Below are 10,749 nucleotides of genomic sequence, written 5' to 3'. Positions count from 1 at the left end.
CGTTGTTTTGATGTTCTTGTAGGCGGATATTGATGCACCTTCCCGTTTGACCGATGTACCTCTTCCCGCATGACACTGGGATGGAGTAAATTATTTCTAAATCACAGGGGACATGTTGATCAGAGTGTGCCACCCTACACCCTCGGGTTTCCGGCAGGTTATTCACTTTGGAACAGAGGGCGGAAAACTTGTTGGGAGCCGTCAAAACGACATCCACGCCGGCGCGCTGTGCGACTTTCTTTAGACGATGGCCGATGGTGTGAAGGTAGAGCATTGCCACAAAATTTCTGCGTTTATCGTTTGAAGCAGCAGGTCCGAGGTGTGGCCGGGGCTTCTTGATCATGGAGCCGGCTACTGATACAAGCAGATGCAAAGGGTAGCCTGCTGTCTACTGATACAAGCAGATGCAAAGGGTCGCCTGCTGTCAGCAGGCTACCCTTTGCGACCACACTGATTGGCGGTTATCGCTGCAGCAGCCCTGTTAAGCACCCTTGCATGTCTCCTATTTAAGCATCTTTTCTTCAAAATAAATTTCAGTTGTGAGTCAGCGCTCGTGTGTGTCCGTTCTTCGTGTGTCCGTGTTTCATTGCGCTGTTTCCTCCCTTAAATGTATTACCAACTAGCCCGGAACCTTGCTCTTCTGGAGTGTAGTGGATGTCACATAATTCTTCTGACAGATTTTTTAAACAATTTTGGTTATTTTATTTCTCTTTTAATGTTTGTTTGTCGGTTGCTTATAATTTTTGGATAAACTGAAAACTACATGTACTGACTGGTATTTCATTCCAATAATTATACCCATTATTATGAAGCTGTGTTGGAAGGTAGGTGTGCATTTAGTATGCGTGCTTTGAATTTCAGTGATTGTTTCTGCAATGCAAAATGGAGGACAGGTCTCTGCTGTGCGAGTTTTTTGCAATGGAGTGAAAGTAGCTGGAGCAGCATTTGCTACTGTGTCACCAAGCCAAAAGTTCTCCCACAGACCACTGAGCTTCTGAATACCTATGGCTTAAAGCTCGAAGCTCTGGTTGGCCTTCCCGAGGTTTTCTGCATTAACGAGTGCAAGCCCAAGGGCTCAGAGCTAACAAAGCATTTGAAACCATAGAGCTATACACAGTAGTGCTGGGACCGTGCAGCAAGTCAGTGTGAATTAGGTCGCGATAAACGTGGTTTACTGTAGAAAGCTTGTGTGAAAAAATAGTTGCACTCACAGAAACCGCTGTTTCTTTCTTAGTTGGTCATTGAAACAAAGCAATGCATGTAAAATTTTATATCTCACTGATCCCTCAATTTTATCCAGCTAAAGACCAAGTCACATGGAAGTTGTGCAAGCCACCAAGTTGCGTGTGATTTTTGCCAGGGACCTGGAGCAGGCTGGGAAATTAGTGGATGGTCAGTGGTATTCACTCAGTAAGGCAAGCTTTTTCTGTAAGTACAGTTTTTGGCATGGCATTGCTTAGGAACGCATGCACTAATCTGACTACTCTATGCCCGCCCATGCTTCAAGAATTATGAAGTTCATGAAAAAAATTGATTTCCTAAAAAAAATTTCCGCTTCTGTTATGTTTTTTCAGAAAAGTATTTGCCATTTAAAGGGCTGTGAGAACCTTAAAAATTATTATGTGCTTGTTTTGGCTTTTTTTTTCAAATTTCTTCCACATCTATGTTGGCCTGACCTTGTAGCTTGTCTGCATGAAATTGGCTGCTACCTACAGTTTGCTTTTTGTTGCTCCTTTATTGCCTGTCACAATCTTTACTTTGCGTGGCAGTGTCATGCAGTTTGGGAAGTAATCTGACCTTATTTCTGCATTGGCCTGTAGTGCAAGTTTTTGCATGTGGGGCATGTTTATGGTGTCCTTTCGTTTGCTGTAACTGCAGTTTGGCCATGAGGGTTAGAGGCTTAGTCCTTTTTTATTTTGATGCAGTGTCATATACTTCATGCATAAATTAATGAAGTAAGCACTATTTTTTGTAATAAATGAACATTCATTATAGCTGTGGCCATTATAAGTGCACTTGACTCTAAAATGACTTTCTTTCGGCCTTCAGTATTACATCTTAAAACCAGCCGGAAGACACAAAACAGGAGAAGAGATGAGCACAAGATGAGGCTGGTCTAACAACTGAAATTTTATTGAAGGAAAGTGGCAAAAGAAGACCTGCAAAGAAATTCAAGCATGCAAGACCCCAAAGCAGTGAGAGGGCAAAAAATAACCGAAAGGCACTGATGTACTAGTAAACCATCTAAAGAACTAATTCCTTACAGTGAAGGTTCACCGACGGTTTAGCCAGGCACTTGTTTTTAGCCTTACTGATGTAGTAAGCCTCAACTATGTCAGGACAGATTTATCACTTCCCAAAACCACTGATGTGCCGCAGAAATCAGGCGTGCAAAGAGAAAGGTCGTCCTCCGATTGCATTCACGAGTTTGAACGTGCAGTGTCAGGTGAAAAATCGCCTTCCTATCTATGCAGTGAAAGTATTCTCAGCCAGGCGCACATTCAGATATCTGCTTGTCTGCCCATAGTAGTTTCAGCTACGAGGCAGTGGAATGCAAAAAAACCTTTACTTTTGCAAGTGGTGAACATTTTTTATCTGCCACTGTGCATAGCGGACGATTACCCGTAGTTGTATCAAGCCTAGTTTGAACGAAGAAGCAAAGGGCTCCTACCTTACTTTTAGCGGTCAAGACAACAACAACATCATACTTTGGTGCAACTTTCTTGAAATGGTGCGAAATAGCGTGGATGTAAGGTATAGAGCCCGTCTTTTTGTGCTGCTCAACTACGTCAGCATCATGTGAACGGTGTTCCGTTCCCTCGAGAGAGTAAAAGCACACTCTGACAGGTGCGCAAGATGGGCAAGTGGGAACCCAGGTGCCATTGGCTTGGAAACCTGCTCCGAGAATGCATTCTAAGCACTGTGATGGCATGACTTTCATAAAGCGGTCGTGATGCATGTGATTGCCAACCTGTCCTTCACCAGCCTCGAGTGGTTCAACTCGTAGCTAAGAGGCTTCCTGATCTTGGGCTTTGGCGCCAACATATGTGGTCGTCCGCAAAGCACAGGTCTAAGTCAAGAAGCTACAACCGGTTATGCTTAGTGAAATTCAGACATAAAAGATAGGCTTTGACCACATGCCTAAAGATTTTTAAAACATCTTGTGCCAACTTATCTGAGCCCTCCTTGTGCAAAAAAATTAGGTAGCTATCAACATAATGAAATGCTACTATGCCGATGCCTTCCAAACAGGGCTTTGATGCAGTATCGACTCTGGACAGAAGAATGTCGCGGAGGAACAGTGCAACCTGGGACCCTCTTCATATGCCTGATTTCTGATGTAAATACCGCCTTGCCAACTCACAAAAGTGGAGTTCTGTGGAGTTCTAGTTTCTTGTGGACAGCAACCTGGGCAGGTGCTCTGCAGTGAGCATCGACATAGAGGGCCTGCACTATTCATTGTCACATGATAGACCTCTGAGGCATGTGCAAACTGCATCAGGGTGAACAATGAACATGCTTTTACAGATGATTGCGTGATTTCGGTTGCTGGCTTCTTGGGGCTGTTGTCCTTTTACTGCAAATCCGTATTTGTCAGTTGGCAGGGCGGTATTTACACGCAGGTCGTACCTTTGCTCAGCAACATTTTTTTGTCTAAAGTTGATAAGGCATTGGAGGCCTGTTTGGAAGACCTTGGCATAGTAGCATTTCGTTATGTTCATGACTGTAATTTTTCTGGACATAGAAGGCTCAGATAAGTTGGCACAAGATGTTTTAGGAGTCCTTAAGGCATGCGGTCAAGGCCTGTCTTTTACATCAGAATTGTCTAAGCAGAACCGTTAGCAGTTTCTTGATGCAGACTTGCGCTTTGTGGACGAATATGTTTGTCGGGGCTACAGCTAAAGATCGGGGAAGGCTCTTTTTAGCTACGAGTCGGACCACTCGTTGGGGAAGGATGGTGAAGAGGTGTATTTGTCGCTGGTAAAGGTCAGTAAAGATGGAAACACTTGATGGGTGTGCAATCGTGTGCATGACATCAGCTTTAGATAAGTCATGCCATCACTGCTGAGGACGAATTCTTGTAGCAGGTTTCCAAGCAGTTGGGTTCCCACTTGCCCATCTCAACAACCTGTCATAGTATGTTTTCACTCGCTCGAGGGTAAGGAGCAGATACTCCGATGATGCTGATACACCTTACCTCCACAGTATTTCACAGTCTCAAGAAAGTCGCGGGAAAGCGTAATGCTGCTGTTGTCTTAACAGCGAAGTGCAAGACAGGAGGCCTTTGCGCCGCCATTAAAAAGGCTTGATAAAACTGGGTACTTGTCCACAATGGACAGTGTCACAAAAAAAGGTTCTCCACTTGCAAAGTAATGGAGTATATTGCATTCCACTGCCTTATGGCTGCAACTAATATGGGCAGACGGGCAGATATCTGAATTTGCACCTGACTGAGCACTTTCACTCTATAGGGGGAAAGCAAATTCTAATCTGTCACTGCACGCTAAATCTTGTGAATGCAAATCTGAGGATGACCTGTCTCTTTGCATGCCTAATTTCCACGACACATCAGTGGTTTATGGAAGGGATAAATCTGCCGGTAGATAGTTGAGGCTTACTACATCGGTAAGGCTAAGGACACGTGTGGCTAAGCCATCGGAAAACCTTCACTGTAAGGAATTTGCTTTTTTAGATGATTCATTAGTATGCCAGTGACCTTTGATTGCACTTCGCTCTTTCACTGCTTTGGGTTATTGTGCACCCGTATCTCTTCGCGGTTCTTCTTTTGCGGCTTTCCTTCAATGATGCCACCGCGGTGGCTCAGTGTTTATGGCGCTCGGCTGCTGTCCCAAAAGACGCAGGTTCGATCCTGGCCGCGCCAGTCAAATTTCATTGGAGGCGAAATTTTAGAGGCCCGTGTACTGTGCGTTGTCAGTGCACGCTAAAGAACCCCAGGTGGTCGAAATTTCTGGAGCCATCCACTACGGCGTCCCTCATAGCCCGAGTCGCTTTGGGACGTTAAACCCTCACAAATCAAGTAATCAAAATCTTCAATTAAATTTTTGTTAGTCCCGCCTCTTGAGCTCATGTCTTCTTGTGTGTTCTGGCTGGTTTTAAGGTGAGTCAGTACCAACTCGGCCAGTCATAAGCCTTGTTCAGTATTACAACATTTTGAATAAAGTGAGTTTACTAGGCTATGTTGCCGGGGATCGTGTCCGCAGCAGTTGTGGGCAACTCAGAAGAGATAGCGTCATATGATTGGTTGTGTAATTGGCAGAGGATGATGTGAGGATGCTGCTCGAAAAGAAAATTTCATAATTGGATAATTATTTGCAGCCAAAAATGTCCAAAAAGTGGCTGGGCCAGAGAAAAAGTGCCGCAAACTTTGAAAACGCTGAAAGTAGGAGCTACAGCGTAGTGCCAAGTTTGAAAAACTGGAAGTATGGACAAAGCCAAAGCTTGGCGCCAAGTTTGAAAACTCGAAATGGGCAATCACGTGACCAGTGATAAGTTTCCTACACTTAACTAGGAGATAGGAAAAAGAATGATAAATTAGAGGCAACTAGGTAATTATTGAGAAGCGAAAGGCAATGAATGCGTGATTAGACTGGGCAAGTATTCAGTGAGTGGGCAGGAACAATCCATGGAGGAAAATTTGAAAACTCGAAATCGTTGCTTTGATGAAGTGAGGGTAAAATAAGAGTTAATTGATAACCAATCAAGTCAACGAGAAAACAACCATGGCGCCAAATTTGAAAGGCGACCAGTGTCGAGGAGGCGTCAACGCTTTCACTTTTTTTTTGCGCAGGTAGCAGCGGTGATCTCTATTTTTTGTTTTTTTCAGCCAAGACAAAAACCATTTTTCTTGGCTCATGGGCGATGTATCTAGGAACCTGCGGCCAGGACAACGCTGGACAGCATGCATCAGCAAGCTCGAAAAAAAAGCACGAAACAGTAAATAAATATTGATCATTTTCATTTCAATTCTAGTGGGTTTGTGCACGAATTACTCTGGAATGCACAAAGCTTGTGTTGACAGGCGACCATTAACAAGCTGTGCATTTTTGTGCATAGCGTACTCCAGAACACAAATCCTGTGTTAATTGACAGGTGACAGTAACGACTGTTACACAGTGTACGAGCACTACACAAGACACACTACAGAAGACAAGGCAAACTACAGAAGACAAGACAGACTACAGAAGACAAGACAGACTCCAGAAGACAAGACAGACGTTACACAGTGTACGAGCACTACACAAGACACACTACAGAAGACAAGGCAAACTACAGAAGACAAAACAGACTACAAAAGACAAGACAGACTCCAGAAGACAAGACAGACTACAGAAGTCAAGACAGACTACAAAAGAGAGGACAAACTACAAAAGACAGACCATAAAAGACAAGACAGACTACAGAAGACAGGACTACAAAAGACAAGACAGACTACAGAAGACAAGACAGACTACACAAGACATGCCCAAAATACGACAAGACTACAGACTACAGAAATTTTTGTCTTAGAATCCTGTAGTGCGTTTTGACTGGGTAGGTTCTTACCAGCTGAAAAACTCCAGACTTGATGTCTCCTATATTTACTTAAGCTCTTCTTTCGGTTAGAAAGTCCTTAGCGTAATCGTAGGTCCGCTTCCCAGGAGCACTCTCCCACAGATTAGTTAGCATGGCATCGTGTTTGCATTTATCAAAGGCTTGTGGGGACCTGCCCTGCAGCCCCCTGAGTTTGCTTTCCCGCGAGGCACCGTGCAGCGGCGGTCTCACCTGGAGGCTGACCGCATTCCCTTGTGAGTTACCTTAACTTGCAAGAGAGGGCGCCAGCGTCGCTGCGCGGGAGACTGCTGAAGCCCGCCCGCGGGAGATGGGGTCTCGTCGGCACCGGGCGGACGTGTCGCTCGCGGCTCCGCTCTTCGCCGGCGGGGCGAAGAAGCGACGGGGAGACAGGCTCCCGTACTCGTCCCGTCCGCCCTGCGGAGTTTATATCCCTTGCCCTAGCGCGGACGAACATTCGCTCGGAACCTTGCTGGTGAGTCGGACGACCTCGATTCATTAGCGTACCTTGTTGCTAGCTGGCGTTATTGTTTCTGTAGCAATAAATGCCTGTTTGTGTCAGCCAATGTGTCGTTCCTTTGTTCCCTCAGAGCAAGGCCCGCCGTGTTCGGCGAGGGCTCGGTAGCGCACGCGATCAAGGGGTGGGGTCCGGGCGGCTTTGAACCGTGTCAGCCGCGATTGAGTGGGGAGAACGTACTTATCTCCCCCAATCAAACCCCACATTTGGCAGCCCAACGTGGGGCCTGCTCTTGGAACATTGGACGACTGTCGGTTCGGTTCGGGGAACGCTCCTTGTCCGGACTTGACAAGTGCTAGGCCTAGAGTGAATTTTGATCGCTAGGACCTGCGGCATGCTTTCTTGAGTGCGAGTATTGCGCTGCAGCATGTTTGAACTTTTCGACATGCTCAGCACATTTTTTCCCTGGAGTTTCTTCGTGAGAATCACTTGGTCCGCATCGAGGGAGCGCGAGGCCTAGCGCCCGCGGAGTCGCCGAGCCCGAAGCGAGTGAGTACGGAAGCCGCGTGGGTGGTCCGAGTTTCTGTATATATTTTCTCTGTCTCTTTTTCGACTCTGGGAGTCGCGGCTCCGGGAGCCGGGTGGCCTGGGGCCGCGGGGGCCGCTACGAGCTCGCTGGTATTGCAGCTCGGCACCGTCCGATACGGTGGGCGCCGACCGCTCAGAAGCTGCTTTGTGCAGTGAGTGGGGTAGGACCACCCCACAAAGCTGACGTCTCCTCGCGGCTGCGCGCACATAACCCGTTTCGGGTCTTTGTTGTGGTCACGGTCGTTATCGGAGTGGTCGTTAGTCCTGAGACTTTTCAGAGCTGCCTGCACCACGTTAAAAAAGACGCGACCACCGGACCGTGTCGTTGAGAGGGGGCGCACTTTGCTGCCCGCCTGTTTTTTTTGTAACCTCGCAAGAACTGAGCAGTCTCGTTCAACTCAAGAAAGGGCTTTGCTCACTCGAAATTTGCGTTTGCACAGCCGCCGACACGTTTTGCTAGCGAGTTAGGCATTGTGCGACGAGACCCTTGCGGATGCCGTTTCCCCTCCCGTGACCTACTTTAAAGGCACGCCGAGAGCGTTTCGGCAATTTTCCAGATCCCGTGGAGCCACCCAGGCTTGCTGTCCGGTGCACATCGTCCCGCTGCCACCTGCTGCGACGGAGCGGCCTGTATCCTGTTCGCCGCATCCATCCGGGGCAGCTGTGGTGAGACCAGTCAGCAGTCACCTTCGGCTGCTGCTGCCCTAGTGACTACTGCAGTTTTCCCACCGGCCTTCGATTCGAGGGCCTGTGGACACGGTAGTCCGCGGGCCATACGAGTCGTCCCAGCTGAGACCTTCAAGCCGCCTTCGGAATACCGCGGAAGTCTGCGTGGACGCTGTCGGCGTGACCTCCGCTGCAAGACGTGCCTCATGGACATGAAGACCAGGAGACTCCTCCATAGCATGTACTTTCAGGCGCGTGGGTCTATTTAAGGTTGGGTGGATGTGGGGACCTGCCCTGCAGCCCCCTGAGTTTGCTTTCCCGCGAGGCACCGTGCAGCGGCGGTCTCACCTCGAAGCTGACCGCATTCCCCTGTGAGTTACCTTAACTGGCAAGAGAGGGCGCCAGCGTCGCTGCGCGGGAGACTGCTGAAGCCCACCCGCGGGAGATGGGGTCTCGTCGGCACCGGGCGGATGTGTCGCTGCGGCTCCGCTCTTCGCCGGCGGGGAGAAGAAGCGACGGGGAGACAGGCTCTCGTCCCGTCCGGCCTGCGGAGTATATATCATGCAAAAAAACAGCGCGAACAAACGGGGACTAGACGAAGAATACACAGGAACAAGCGCTTGTTCCTGTGTATTCTTCGTCTAGTCCCCGTTTGTTCGCGCTGTTTTTTTGCATTATGTATCACCAACTCGCCCGCTTATCTATCCTGCGGAGTATATATCCCTTGCCCTAGCGGGGGCGAACATTCGCTCGGAACCTTGCTGGTGAGTCGGACGACCTCGATTCATTAGCGTACCTTGTTGCTAGCTGGCGTTATTGTTTCTGTAGCAATAAATGCCTGTTTGTGTCAGCCAATGTGTTGTTCCTTTGTTCCCTCAGAGCAAGGCCCGCCGTGGTCGGCGAGCGCTCGGTAGCGTACGCGATCACGGGGTGGGGTCCGGGCGGCTTTGAACCGTGTTAGCCGCGATTGAGTGGGGAGAACGTACTTATCTCCCCCAATCAAACCCCACATCTGGCAGCCCAACGTGGGGCCTGCTCTTGGAACATTGGACGACTGTCGGTTCGGTTCGGGGAACGCTCCTTGTCCGGACTTGACAAGTGCTAGGCCTAGAGTGAATTTTGATCGCTAGGACCTGCGGCATGCTTTCTTGAGTGCGAGTATTGCGCTGCAGCATGTTTGAACTTTTCGACATGCTCAGCACATTTTTCACTGGAGTTTCTTCGTAAGAATCACTTGGCCCGCATCGAGGGAGCGCGAGGCCTAGCGCCCGCGGAGTCGCCGAGCCCGAAGCGAGTGAGTACGGAAGCCGCGCGGGTGGTCCGAGTTTCTGTATATATTTTCTCTGTCTCTTTTTCGACTCTGGGAGTCGCGGCTCCGGGAGCCGGGTGGCCTGGGGCCGCGGGGGCCGCCACGAGCTCGCTGGTATTGACGCTCGGCACCGTCCGATACGGTGGGCGCCGACCACTCAGAAGCTGCTTTGTGCAGTGAGCGGGGTAGGACCACCCCACAAAGCTGACGTCTGCTCGCGGCTGCGCGCACATAACCCGTTTCGGGTCTTTGTTGTGGTCACGGTCGTTGTCGGAGTGGTAGTTAGGCCTGAGGCTTTTCAGAGCGGCCTGCACCACGTTAAAAGAGACGCGACCACCGGACCGTGTCGTGGAGAGGGGGCGCACTTTGCTGCCCGCCTGTTTTTTTTTGTAACCTCGCAAGAACTGAGCAGTCTCGTTCAGCTCAAGAAAGGGCTTTGTTCACTCGAAATTTGCGTTTGCACAGCCGCCGACACGTTTTGCTAGCGAGTTAGGCATTGTGCGACGAGGCCCTTGCGGATGCGGATGCCGTTTCCCCTCCCGTGACCTACCTTAAAGGCACGCCGAGAGCGTTTCGGCAATTTTGCAGATCCCGTGGAGCCACCCAGGCTTGCTGTCCGGTGCACATCGTCCCGCTGCCACCTGCTGCGACGGAGCGGCCTGTATCCTGTTCGCCGCATCCATCCGGGGCAGCTGTGGTGAGACCAGTCAGCAGTCACCTCCGGCTGCTGCTGCCCTAGTGACTACTGCAGTTTTCCCCCCGGCCTTCGATTCGCGGGCTTGCGGACACGGTAGTCCGCGGGCCATACGAGTCGTCCCAGCGGAGACCTTCACGCCGCCTTTGGAATAACGCGGAAGTCTGCGTGGACGCTGTCGGCGTGACCTCCGCTTCAAGACGTGCCTCAAGGACATGAAGACCAGGAGACTCCTCCATAGCATGTATTTTCAGGCGCGTGGGTCTATTTAAGGTTGGGGGGATGTGGGGACCTGCCCTGCAGCCCCCTGAGTTTGCTTTCCCGCGAGGCACCGTGCAGCGGCGGTCTCACCTCGAGGCTGACCGCATTCCCTTGTGAGTTACCTTAACTGGCAAGGGAGGGCGCCAGCGTCGCAGCGCGGGAGACTGCTGAAGCCCGCTCGCGGGAGATGGGGTCTCGTCGGCA

General features: G+C 49.9%; 1 long non-coding RNA gene across 1 annotated transcript; it reads left to right on the top strand.

The window, feature by feature from the left end:
• The first annotated feature begins 1,317 nt into the window (after positions 1-1,317).
• Positions 1,318-5,985, top strand: LOC144104642 (uncharacterized). The gene is made up of 2 exons (XR_013308602.1): positions 1,318-1,428; positions 5,846-5,985. It is a non-coding gene; the product is annotated as an uncharacterized LOC144104642 (long non-coding RNA).
• The last annotated feature ends 4,764 nt before the right edge of the window (positions 5,986-10,749 follow it).

This window comes from Amblyomma americanum, chromosome 1 (assembly GCF_052857255.1).
Source record: "Amblyomma americanum isolate KBUSLIRL-KWMA chromosome 1, ASM5285725v1, whole genome shotgun sequence".
Taxonomy (NCBI): domain Eukaryota; kingdom Metazoa; phylum Arthropoda; class Arachnida; order Ixodida; family Ixodidae; genus Amblyomma; species Amblyomma americanum.
The sequence above is the reverse complement of the archived record's forward strand: the minus strand, read 5'-3'. Positions and strand labels throughout refer to the sequence as shown.